General features: G+C 43.9%; 1 protein-coding gene across 5 annotated transcripts in view; it reads right to left on the reverse strand.

The window, feature by feature from the left end:
- cadm1a (cell adhesion molecule 1a) overlaps window positions 1-13414 on the reverse strand; it is a 340935-nt gene that overhangs the window by 97487 nt on the left and 230034 nt on the right. The gene's annotated exons all lie outside the window — the stretch shown is intronic.

Below are 13414 nucleotides of genomic sequence, written 5' to 3' on the forward strand. Positions count from 1 at the left end.
GACATGTGTATGCACATTTCATGGTGCTTTTATATGTTTTCCTTGTCAACAAACACTGTGTTTTCCTTTAATACCATTAAGTCAAGGCTGCCACAGACTGCAGGCATTGTGAAGACACTAACACATTGTTGGTTTTGTCTTTTCATGTGCTTTGTTGACAACAAGAAACGCAAAGCAGAGCACCAGCCAAAGGAAACAGGAAAAGCAAAGCAATGGTTGCAAATGATTTTCTGTAGGCTTAAAGTGAAATATTACCAAACCATCTACCTAATAATAAAACCATTAAGAGAGGGATCCCCAACGCTTCTCTGGGGTCAGTTAGCTTTATGCTATGCTAAGCTAACCGGCTGTGGGTTGATATTTAGGCGACAGACATGAGTCGTTTCAATCCAATCCGTCCCAGGAGATGACAGCAAAACACAAAAATAAAAACAGGCTCAACTGGGAGATGCAAATTAAATCCTGCACTGCCTGGAAAGTTTGGCCCTCACAATACAGTCTGGCACGCGGTTAGACCCCTGTCGATGAAGAACGTTTTTTCAGCCAACTAAGCATCAGGATCGCAGCTACGAGGCGGCTCCTGATTAGAAAACCTGTTTCCCTCTTCAACTTTGGCCAAATTTCAATCATGGTGATATTCTAATTACCATTATTCTGAAGACAGAGAGGCAGGGATTGAGTGGGTGTGTGTGAGGGAGGGAGGGAGGGAGGGGGGAGAGAGGAGTAAAAAGGGAGGCAGTCTTTAGCATGTAAGCCGGGAAAATCTGAGGAAAATGCAGCGTGAAGATCAAGTGAAACAAAGAGTGGATCGCAGCTCTTGTACATCCTCTTACACAGCAGTGTGTGTGATGGAGAGATGCAGGATCCCGATGAATCGTTGCCCGTTTGCTTCGACGTGCATCTCTGCATTATTAAACACCTCAGTACTCTCCAAACCGAATAGGTCATAATTTACAAACTATTTAATGGCCATGAAAAATGTATGTTGAAGTTCCTTCTTTAAACTACTCTTCTTTCTACAGGCTGGTTGAAGGTTGAGGTGACCAAGAAGAGCTGACATTTTGCTTCAATGCTAATACATGCTACATGCTACCAGGTCAACAAACCTACAACATATATAATATACTCTACGAAAAAGGGGGTTAATAAAGGGATCCCCAGCATTACCTTGGGATGGAAATTCCCAACTATCTGAAGTATCCAGATCACAGAAGCAGAAGTACTAATACCACACTGTTCTTAAGTAAAAGTAAGTATAATGACAACAATTAAGTGAAGTAATATATGTCAAAGGGACCTAAAAGGTGCAAGATTCTTCTTTGAGATTAGAATTAGCAGAAATGCTAACGGTTGAATTGGGAAGAATTGAGTGAAAGGCTGCAACAGCTGAGTTCATCCTCTTCTTCAAGATTATCAGAAACATCTCAGCTGTTCTCGATAATCCTAGGTTAGCTACCCTAACCCTAGTCAGAAGTGGGTATCTTTCTATATCTTAACCCTTGTATTATGTTAAGGGTCAATTTGACCCATTTCAGTTTTTGTGTTGACCAAAGTACTGGTTATCCTTTCTTTTTCTTGATGAAATTTGGTGACTTTTCATCATCTAGGGTCATGAACTGGTGTGTAAAATCTGGACACTTTGATGTGTAGTGGAATGTCTGTGCAGAGTTTGTATACAAAGATGATGTTGCGGGTCATTTTGACCCAGACCCTTTAATGTGGCTAAATAGCTGTTCAGATCCAAAATAAACATGTCTCTTTGATGTACTTTTTACTTTGATGTACAATTGTTTGTATTTTGATTGCCTCTGAGACCCAGAGCCAGGTGTGTGAAGAGAGGGAACTTTCTCACACTTGTCCTTGTCACTGTTCTCATGTCATCTCTTTGACAAACTCACCAAAAATGAGCTCCAGAAGGACGGCAGCTGAGGAGGCTTTATCACAGATTTTGAACTGGGATAGTGATGTAGAGGAAGATATTTCAGAACCAGAGGATCTTTCAGAGACAGAGGACAATGTTATTGCTGATCCAGATTGTCAATTTTCCTACGATGAGGAGGATTCAGAGGACGAGTCTGCCGTTGTTCCTCCAACAGATGAAAACCAAGGAATGCAGCAATCATCATCCACAGAGGGGACATGGGCATCTAAGGACGGTAATATAAAATGGTCAACATCACCACACCCAAGCCGAGGCAGACTGTCATCTTCCAATGTGGTCAAAATGACTCCCGGTCCTACAAGATTTGCTGTCACACGAGTTGATGAGATTCAATCAGCATTTCAGCTCTACATATCCTCACCAATAGAGAGGATTATACTGGAAATGACCAACTTGGAGGGGAGACGTGTGTTTCAAGAGAAATGGAAACCACTGGATCCGACTGACTTGCATGCTTACATTGGAGTTCTGTTATTAGCTGGAGTGTACAGGTCAAAGGGAGAAGCAACTGCAAGTATATGGAATGAAGAGAATGGAAGGCCAATCTTTCGTGCAACAATGTCTCTGGAGACATTCCACATGATATCTCGTGTGATCCGCTTTGACAACCGCGACACCAGAGCTGGTCGACGTGAAAGAGACAAACTAGCTGCGATCAGAGATGTGTGGGATAAATGGGTTGAAATTTTACCTTTGTTGTACAATCCTGGTCCCCATGTTACTGTAGATGAGCGCCTTGTTCCATTCAGGGGGCGCTGTCCTTTCCGACAGTACATGCCCAACAAGCCCGCCAAGTATGGCATCAAAATATGGGCAGCCTGTGATGCAAAATCCAGCTATGCATGGAATATGCAAGTATACACTGGAAAGCTACCTGGAGGAACATCTGAGAGGAATCAGGGGATGCGTGTGGTGCTGGAAATGAGTGAAGGGCTGCAAGGTCATAACATCACATGTGACAACTTCTTTACATCCTACCGACTTGGAGATGAACTTCAGAAGAGAAAGCTGACCATGTTGGGAACAGTCAGAAGAAATAAGCCAGAACTTCCCACTGAAATTCTGAAGATGCAGGGCAGACCTCTGCATTCCTCAATATTTGCTTTCACTGAGAAAGCAACAGTTGTTTCATACTGCCCAAAGAGAAACAAGAATGTTCTTGTAATGAGTACAATGCACACAGATGCATCTCTGAGCACAAGAGAAGACATGAAGCCACAAATGATCCTGGATTATAACTCCACCAAAGGAGGAGTTGACAATCTGGACAAAGTCACAGCAACATACAGCTGCCAGCGCAAGACAGCCCGTTGGCCTTTGGTGATTTTCTACAACATTGTGGACGTGTCTGCTTACAATGCCTATGTCCTGTGGACTGCAATCAACCAGAAATGGAATGCCGGCAAATTGTACAGACGTCGGCTTTTCCTGGAAGAACTCGGCAAAGCACTTATCACTCCCAAGATCCAGACGCGAGCCAGGCCAGCTCGATCCCCAGCAGCTGCAGCTGTCATTGAAAAGGTCAAGCTCAGGTCACCCGACCAACCTGCAGCCTCACCCAACCCAACCTCACCCAACCAACATCCAGTGGACACAGGTGGAAAGAAAAGGAAAAGATGCCAGGTCTGTCCCTCCCGAGAGGACAGTAAAACAAGTACCTCTTGGGTGAAATGCAAGAATTACATCTGCAGAAAGCACACAGTAACATTCTGTCCATCATGTGGAGAACATTGAAAAGTTGAAGTTCGCTGGGATGAAGTTAAAGTTGAAGTCAAAGTTAAAAAGAAATGTGTTCATGAAGAGGGAAAAACGTAGCCCTTGTGCTTTCTTTGGTCAAGGAAGGAGGAAGGGAGGAAGGAAAGAAGGTAGGAAGGAAAGAAGGGAGAAAGGAAGGAAGGAAGAGAAGAAGGAAGGAAGGAGGAAAGAATGAATGAAGGAAGGAAGGAAGGAAGGGAGAAAAGAAGGGAATAGAGGAGGATGAACAGAGAGAAGGAAAACAGGATGAGAAGAAGGAAGGAGAGAGCATGGCAGGAGGGAAGAATTATCATTTTGAGCCGGGAGGAGGACAAGAGGATTAGACTAAATAGTTCTTAAATATAGTGTTGGAATTAAAAATGTATTGTATGTCACTTTTCTAAATGTTTATGTAATCTAAAATAAAGTTGTTATTGGTTTAACCTGTTTTCTTGACTGTTTTGAGTGCATTTACACAGTATGGGTCAAAATGACCCGCAACATAATCAATGTAATTTTTTTTCAACATAATACAAGGGTTAAAGCAGTGGTTCTCAACTGGTGGGTCACAGTTATGCAAGTGAAAAAAAACAAGTTGAGGAAAAAAAAAAATCACAGAAAAAAGTCAAACTTTTATTTTGAAGGCCACTTTTATTTTGAAGGCCAAAATGTCTAATGTTGCGGTGCAGTAGCTATTCTACTGGAAATTTCGGAGACCAGAAACGGTTTTGAAAACTGCTGTTAGGTAGTGATCAAGGATTGGCTCCATGTCTGTCTTTTTATTTCATACAAAACATATGCGCTACACTGCAGTGGTTCAAAACTTTGGAAAAAGGGTCCTGAGGCGTGACCACTTGAGATCCACTGTCTTAAAGGACTTCCGCCATTTGCAAACCAAATCTATCTACCAGAACACATTTGAATCCAAACCTGACCTTGTATAGCTTTTATTCACATCTGCAATCCTAATTTAAACAATCAGAGAGTTGAACTTGCTACAATAAGAACTGCCAACACAGTTTCACACCAACATTAAGAGATAATCCATTCACAAATAACGTAAACACTCTTGGTTCTGCTCAATTTTACCCTAAATCCAGAGCTTGCTTCGGTGTATATATAGGGACACAACATATTAAGCCTTCCTAAAGCCATGAAGTGCTCCTAAAGATTGCAGAGTAAGTCATAAAGTCTCCCAGCATAGCATCAGTTGTCTCCTGCTTAAGCATTCAGGCGCAGCTGCGTAACAAAGTGCTTCAGAGCCGCACAGTCAACCCGGACCACCCTCAGGTTCAGCTGCATGCAGTGTGATGGGCTGGGGGGGGTTTGCTTTGGGGAGATTACACAGCAATAGGCGAGACGTGGAGCAGCTCTCCCCATGTTAAGTAAATGGAGAGCGGGGCGAAGAATAACTGCACCGTCGCTTTGCCTTACGGGTCTTGTGGGAGCTTTTCCGCTATTCCAGCCCGACCTACAACCTCCAGAGGTGAGGTTAAATGACAAGGACTGCACAGATGCATTAAACATGAGTCGTTTGGACAGAGAGCCAGACGTTGGGCCACTCCGGAGATGATAGGAACATTAACCAGGGTTTCACCAGGGCCTGAGCTGCATTTAATGAAGGCCTCACCACCTCCCAATGTCTCCGCTTGACTCCCAGCCAGGGTGCTAAGCAGCTCATGGAAAAACATAGCATTGCTCTTTCCGGCGCCGGTTGTCCGATGTTCTGACTCTTTTTCAGCTTTTAGTTTCTGAGCCTGACATCTCAATATGGAGTCTTTGATGTGAGGCAAGCGTTTAAAATGAAGCTCAAACACGGAGGAAATCAGGCAAAGTCAGGCCTGGACTCTCTTCCTCTTTCTTGCAACACAAAAAGACGACAATAGCTTCCCATGAACGCAGCACGACAACACGCGTCATCTCTGAACGCCGCTCCTGGTTAATGACGTGGAACACATTCAATGTCTATCAAAGAGGAACGTGGCTGGGATGGATGCACACGCTCGACAACCTCCCTCGCTCGCTCACACAAAGACGCTGTTACACCTTCTCCACACACACACACATACACACACACACACACACACACAAACACACAAACACACACACAAACACACAAACACACAAACACACATACACACACACACACACACACACACACAGAGTGAGAGAGAAGCCCTGCAGTCAGCTTAAGTATAGCGAGCAATAATGTGTTGATTAAATCTGTGATCAGCTGCCTAAGGGGCATGAAATTGGACATGATGAGTGTGGCACATTAAAAACTAATTATCAATAGCACCGATCCTATTGTCTTTCTTTTAACGCAGTCACAGCAGTAAATCAAGTGTGGAGAATGGAACTATGTGCTCTATCACAATGAGCTCTGGGGTTACAACCAACCGTACCTGGACGCTGGTTGCTTCAAAGCCTCGTGATAAAATATGAATCTATTATTTACTGCCTGTAGAACTCGCTTATTGTATTGCAGGCGTGTGGAAAGTTGCCAAAAAATTATCCTGCCGGCAGGAAATCTAGCTGCTTTATATCTGTGATGCTTCACTATTTAAAAAAGGTATTCAAAACGTTGTCTGTCTTGTATCCTCCTTATCCTTTGAATGAACATTACTTTTCATCTGTACATGAATGCATGTTAGAGTTAAACGCCATCAGATCTTCATCCCTTCTTTCCTTTCCTTTTCCACAGAGTCAGTTCGGAGCCAGTGTCCAACTGTACTTGTTCTTGCACCGGAGATTAGTTCAACTTGAGCGGCGACTATTTGCTCGTCCACATCTGACAACCTCAAAGAGTGTGGCGAGAGTACAAAGTCATTGCACATGAATTATCCAGTCCTACGTTTGTCATATTATGCAACAAATACCTAACCATTCAAACCTTGTATGGTGGATAATTATTAATCCAGAAACATGCCCGGTTAATGTTCTCTGACTTGGAGTTTCCTTCTATTGAAAAGCCCAAAATGTGGTTTTTCTGCTCTTTTATCGAATGTTCAAAATGGCTTTGGTGGCTAAGCTAACATCATCCATGTAATATGACAAACATTACTTGATTCAATCCTTTATTTATGGTGCTATGTGTCAAATAAAGGAGAAAGAAATACATACTGATGGAGAAAAATGTGCATCAGACACTTTCTTTGGCATGGAGACGATTTGTTGTTGTTGTTGTTGTTGTGTGGGATTTTCACGCTTGCCTAACAACCACGTAAGCGGTGACGTCATGACGTGGCTGCTCTCGGCTCTTGACGGTGGAAAAGCAAACAGTGTCTTAAATTAACACGTTGAACCGAGCCAACACAGAACTAGAATGGAGAATGTTTGAGATTTGAGACTGAAATATGAGTAGTCAGGTGAAGTCGCTATAAAGACAAAGTCCGCACAGGGAGGAGGACACTTTAATGCACCTACCCACCTCTACTCCCCTCTTTTTGCATTAAGGATACTTTCAAGAGTGCTGTGGTTGCTAAGTCTCGATATTCCATCACGTTAGACAGAATATGCACTTCTCACTGAGAGGATTTCTACTCAGTTATGCACTGAACTGTCATTTGATGTAACCTACAAGGTATAAACATCGCCTTTTTTCCTTCTCGTCATCCTCTTTCCCTCCCTTTACCCCCGGCTGTCTCTGGGACCGGGCGATTACAGTGCTGTATGCTGTCCTGCTGATAAGACCCCCTCCCTCTCCCCAACACCAATGGCTGTGTCCTCAAGGTGCAGGGAAATAAGGCCCGGGGAAATGTCCCAAATCCTCAACATTCGCCACGTCACAGGGAATGCGTGAATACACACTCGCGACTCTGAACAGATATGCCTGCATTTGCACGGTGGATAAGAGCAGCCAGAGAAACGAGCAAAAGTAATACAGCTCAGCTCATAACAGTGTAACGTTATGCATCAAGGGCCCTTTTTATGACTCAAATCCAACAGTCTGGAGTGTGTGTATGTGTGTTTACTGTACCATCTGTTAGATTGTGTACACTTAGCACTGGAAATGTAGGACAAATGCCAGCGCTGAAATGTGGATAAGAGCTGTTTCATGGCAGTCTCTATCGTCTGAATTTACATCCGGCTGCCATAAAGGAGGATATAATACAGCGCAAGATATCACACTGGGAGTCATTTGATCTAATTATCGTTCCATTGTTTCCTCCAGCTAGAAGTAAAACCTTGCTTTACTAGATGTCCATCCATCCTTCCATTTTCCACCACTTATCTCGTGTTAGCAGTTCTAGTAGAGGGCCCCACACTTCCCTTTCCCTGACCACATCAACCAGCTCTGACAGGGATTTCAAGGGGCTTCCAGGCCACCGTAGAGATGTAATTCCTCCACCTGGCCCAGGTGGCATCCTTATAAGGTGCCCGAACCACCTCAATAGACTCCTCCTTTCTACGCAAAGGATCCTCTACTCCGAGTCCCTCCTGGATGACTGAACTTCTCTGAACTTCGCCAGCCACCCTCCGGAGAAAACCCATTTTGGCCGCTTGTATGGGGACAGAGTGTCCGGTAGATCGAGAGCTCCATTGTCCTGTCACTAACTTGATACTTGAACTCCTTCCCACTTGGAAAGGACTCATCCCCACCTCAGATAAATACTCGGTTAATTACCAACAATTTCATTTCCAAGATAAGCAATGTGCTATTCTTTGTCTGATACAGTTACTCTTGGGCTGAGGGCCACGGACACTAGACGAGTTGGAAAGTTTGGTTTTGCCTTTTATGTGGAATTCTTTGACAATAACAAAAGCTTTAACCATCAATTGAACGAATGCTCCGAATAGGAAACAGGAATTGCAAAGAAATGTGTGCAGATGGATTTGACATAAGCTCAAGCTGGAGTAAAATAACGTCCAGTGACCACCCAAATATTACCATACCGTCCACTCAATGAAGGAGATGATAAAAGGAGGGGGAAACTTAATCCCCAATGTTCTCTAAAGGAAGAACACTTGGCCGGGTTTATCTCTGGGGTCAGGCAGGGTCCACAGCCATTAATTTTAAATGAGCAGAATGGATTTGTGGTAATGGAAACCCAACGGCTGCAGACAGCATTGGGACGAGGACTCCAAACGGTGACGGTGTGATAACCTGACCGTTCGAACCCGAGGAAGAGGGAGAAGTCGAGAAACTGATTTGGGGTTTTCTGCCCCTTACGCAATATGAAAGACGTAATCCATTAGGGATCTATTAGGGTTCAACTGAGGCAATATCCAGACCTCCTCCTTATGATGGAGCCCCAACCAGGTTGCGGTTGTAGTGCATGTCGTAGTTCTGCAACAGACAGAAAGCAAGGTGGATTGCAAACCAAAACCAATAGCATACCACTGGCCTCCAGGATGCCCCAGAGGAGCCAACATACATTTGAAAAAGTGCTGAAAAGAGTCTGTGGTGCATTCCCAGAAGAAAACAGCCACTGGGAATCCAAAAGGTAGTCAACAAGGGACAAAACCAGCATACATTACGGAGAGCCCTGGGAAATATGGGCTGTCCAAATAAATTGTGGATGTTTGAGGGTGTTCTTTGCCCCTACTGCAAGAAAGGATGTACACTAAATGAAGGAACAGCATTACTCGCTAAAATCAATGCAGGAAATTAAGGTTTTACCAGTCTTTTTAGTCTCCTCATGGGAATGATCTATCTCATCTATGCTAAAATGTCATTGTTATCTAAGGCATTTGACTCTCTTCTGGTCAAAATACTCAGAGTTTTACTGAAGATTCTTTCAATTTAGCTCATAAATTAGCACAATAGCAACTGGTCCTGCTTGTAAAGGAGTAGAGCAATTGCAATTTCAGTGGTTCTTAGATGGAAATGTCAGGAGGGCTGACTGTTGCTGAGAAGGATTTTAAGATATGCGATTCCTGCGGAGAGAAAACTGCCCGTTATCGAGCTTCGACGAAGTGTGACTCCAAACCACATTGATTTTCGTTCAGCAGGTAGTTTGGAGTTTATAAATGCTACTGTTTTTTTTGCAGTAATGGCTGTTTTCACTTCACATGTAGCCTGTTCACACCCTGCAAACTGTGAGAAACGCGCTGAAGAATATGTTCACAGCGTCACATATTTCCCATATGCCACCATACGGCTATTATATGAGACATTCATGAGTCATTGTGTGGTAAGTTGGAGTTTCTATTTCCCAGAAGACAGGAGCACAGATTAGACCTTTGTGTCTGTAACGTTTTAAATGAAATGCTAGTGTAGATATTGTGTGGGTTGGTATTGAGTTGTGTGTTTATGTGGACACTTCTCTGAGAAACAGAAATGGGTTCTTCCGATTAAACCTGAGAGGAATTTTGGGCTGAAATGTTAAAACTCAAGCTGGTTTTAGCCCTTTTTTCCTGTCTTGAAATAAGCTACTTTACTACTGTACTAGATCACTGAAACCTTTCAGCTTTGTAACTAGGTTTAATGTCAATCCATCTGTCCATTACATTAACAGCTCATCCTGTTATAGGAGAGCGTATCCCAGCATGCACCTCGTGAAAGACGGATGCTGTGTGTCTATGCTGTTGCTGTTATTCACAACCCTGAATGACCGAGATTTGCACTGAGGCAGAAATTGCACGCTGACCCTTTACAGTCCTCAGGTAATGACTGTATAATAAATGTTTTCCTGTGGGTGGTGGGGGGGGGGGGGGGGGAGAGTTCTCTAGATTAAAACGGCCCACTTTGAGCACTGCAGCTCAAAGGCTATTACACCAGTGCGCCATTCCCTCCTACCCTGCTTTTGACTTAATTGAATCAGCCAGTCCCCATATCAGATATTCCTTAACGGAATACTGAAACCTATCCACCCTTTTCCTAATACCATTAGGGGAAGCAGGAGAGCAAGATGGATGCTTTAATCCTGCTGCTTCAGAGCGCACAAAGGGAGAGAGTGCCCTGCAGGAAGACATTAGCCACAACGTTCACCATTCAGCCACGACGTTCTCCCAAAGCGGAAGACTGAAAGCCGCCATAACGACGGCTCATTGCCCGTAAACAACGTTGCATGTAAAAGCCATAAACAGCAGCTAATTGCACTGCTTGTTATAGGGGAAAGTAAGAATCCCTGCAACATGTTACAGTCTGCAGCGCCTTATTTCCATCTTGTCTACTCCAGTCTTTTACAGTCCACATGGGTCCAGTTGCCATCTGTCCATGAACCCAGCAGATATGCAGGAATGCATGTCCAATTTGACACAATGCTGGTGCAGATGAATGAGGTGCAGGCAAGCCTCCTGCTGCTGAGGTATTCTTATTTCCCCACCTATTTTCTGCTGTGTCAAACTGAGCTAAGCTAAGGTGAGGTCCATTATTTCTGGCCAGCTCAGGCACAGGCTAATCCTCTTATTTGGGAGGTCAGCGCCAATCATTATACAGAGGGGTGCCATTACAGTGTACAGTCCAGCAAGCAACCTTCCCCTACATAAATATATGACTCGAGGGACTGCTCTGAATTCATCCCTCCTGCTTCTTAGCTCTCCACCTTTTTTATTCATCTCTCAACTTTCCCCTCTCTTATCTACAACCTCTTTTACCTTTCAGTTTTGTAATTTCCCACACTTTCAGTACCCTTTTCCCACCATCGTTTTCTTTTTTCAGGATGCCCAGAGTGGCGTATAATTGAATCTGCAGAGAATGCATGAGCAGGAACAATTAGCTCAGCCACTGAGAATGAGGATAGAGCTGTACAGTAGGATAGACAGAAGATATGGCAGCAGAACAAAGAGAAACACACAGCAAAGAACACACACTGGTGTTCCCACCAAACCACTGACCGCTGGGAAACTCTCATTTTGGATTGCTGTCTTTCTGTCAAGCGTGCCAAAAACATTCTGCACCTCTCTACCTGACGGCCTCACATAGTAAGTAAGACAAGTGGAGCATCCCATTTTTGCAGAGCAAGTCTACATCTATTACGACTACTCCCAACCTGTTTTGAGATATTTCACTGTGGTGGAAAGCAGCCTGCTGGCAAAGCTAATGGAGGATGAGGGAGGCTATTAGGGGTTTTTGAACCAAATTCAATGGCAATCCACCCAACAGTTTTCAATGCATTTGACTGAAAACTTAAAACTGAGCAGAGTGGTTGAGTGGAGTGAGATACGACTTAAAGCTCACCTGTTAAGCACATCCATAAATATGTGTCCCCTCTGCGTGAACAAAGACCCCCTCTCTCTGTCTAAAAATGAGCTGATAGCACCATTGAGTTTTTTAAACCAATCATCTCTCAGAGGGGCGTGGCCAGCAGCAGCTCATTAGCATTTAAAGCTACAGAGACCGAATCAGCACTTTAGGAACAACAGAGGGGGTTATGGGATGCTGCAAGGATCTGTTTGGTGTTTCAGCCAATGAGAGAGAGACAGGCTCTGTATCTATCTGAGACCTGGAACGTATTGATGAAGAAGAGGATAACAGGGGAGCTTTAAAACAGTTCGATTGAAGCACTCTTTATGCGTTTTATTCCCAGATCAAATCTACGTTAAAGGCTCTTTAGTGATTGTGAAGTTATGTTTAAAGTCTGTTCCTTCTTCTAAAGTCTCCTCGTTTGGTATTAAATCCTATCGTTTCGTATCGTAATTGACCTCATCATATCTTATCGAATCGTATTCACACAATTCCTGGAAAGTTGAACCGTTGTTTAGACATTTCAATCAATCCGACCATTCAACTAGCTATCATTGACCTCCCTCTATCCGCACCGCTAGCCAGCTAAAAAAGCACCAAAGTTTCAGCAGCCATGTTTCGGACCTGGAGTCCTTGTTGCACTGATCCCAGGCAGTAGTTAATGTAGTGTCAGTGTTTGTATTGTTTAATTGCATGATAAAACAGTGTTTATTAGCTGAAGTAGCGTCCACAACCTTCAAGTCCAGATGGGACGGCCGCCTGGTGTGATACCACATGATAATAATAATAATAATAACAGCCCCTTGGTCCTGCAGGCTGTTATATAAGTGCAACAATGCGTGACTCTTCTTAATTTATGAATATGTAAAAAGGGCAAATTAAAAAGCAACACCTTTCTTCCAGGGAAAGCTTCCCTGCTGTCCAAATGTTCTCGGTGTGCAGCTGACACCTGCAAAGATGGACCATAAATACTTCATAAATACCAATTACCTTAAAAAGTAGGCATGAAGAAAGAGCAGCTATTTCAGCCAATTATTAGGCTTCCCTCTCAAAGGGTGGGGAAAGATGACTGCTTCCTTTCAAGCCTCCCACTGAAAGGAGAAACCTCTGTCATGTTGCAGAGCTTCAATAATGTTTCCCTCCACCTTCATGTCAGGGATGAAAGGCCCAAAATGTCCTTTGAGTGAAACCCCCAGAGGACTTAACATGCATCAATAACATTTCCATCCTCCAAGATGTTTAAGGGGGACTACACATTATCTTCAGACTTTGAGGCTGCGCTCACATCCTGTGACTTTTATTTACCCCAAACTCAAAGGTGCTTCCTTTCCACGCCGGAGATAGAGATAGAGAAGGAAGAACAAAAGAAAGCAGACGAGGGAAAGGCAGACGGCACATTGTGGCGAGAGTCACTGCTTTAAATAGGACAGCTGCCTCTTGAAGGAGCCATCACTCTTCATATGGGCAGCCTGTCTTCATTTCAACCCTCGGCAAAGCACACAGGGCTTAACACACTTACGTCGGAGGATTTGCTGCACTTGAAGGTGGCAGCAATTCCCCAGACTGCAGGGCGGGGAGCAAAGCCACCCCCCAAAAAAAGCTTTAAC

This window comes from Eleginops maclovinus, chromosome 11 (assembly GCF_036324505.1).
Source record: "Eleginops maclovinus isolate JMC-PN-2008 ecotype Puerto Natales chromosome 11, JC_Emac_rtc_rv5, whole genome shotgun sequence".
Classification (NCBI taxonomy): Eukaryota; Metazoa; Chordata; class Actinopteri; order Perciformes; family Eleginopidae; genus Eleginops; species Eleginops maclovinus.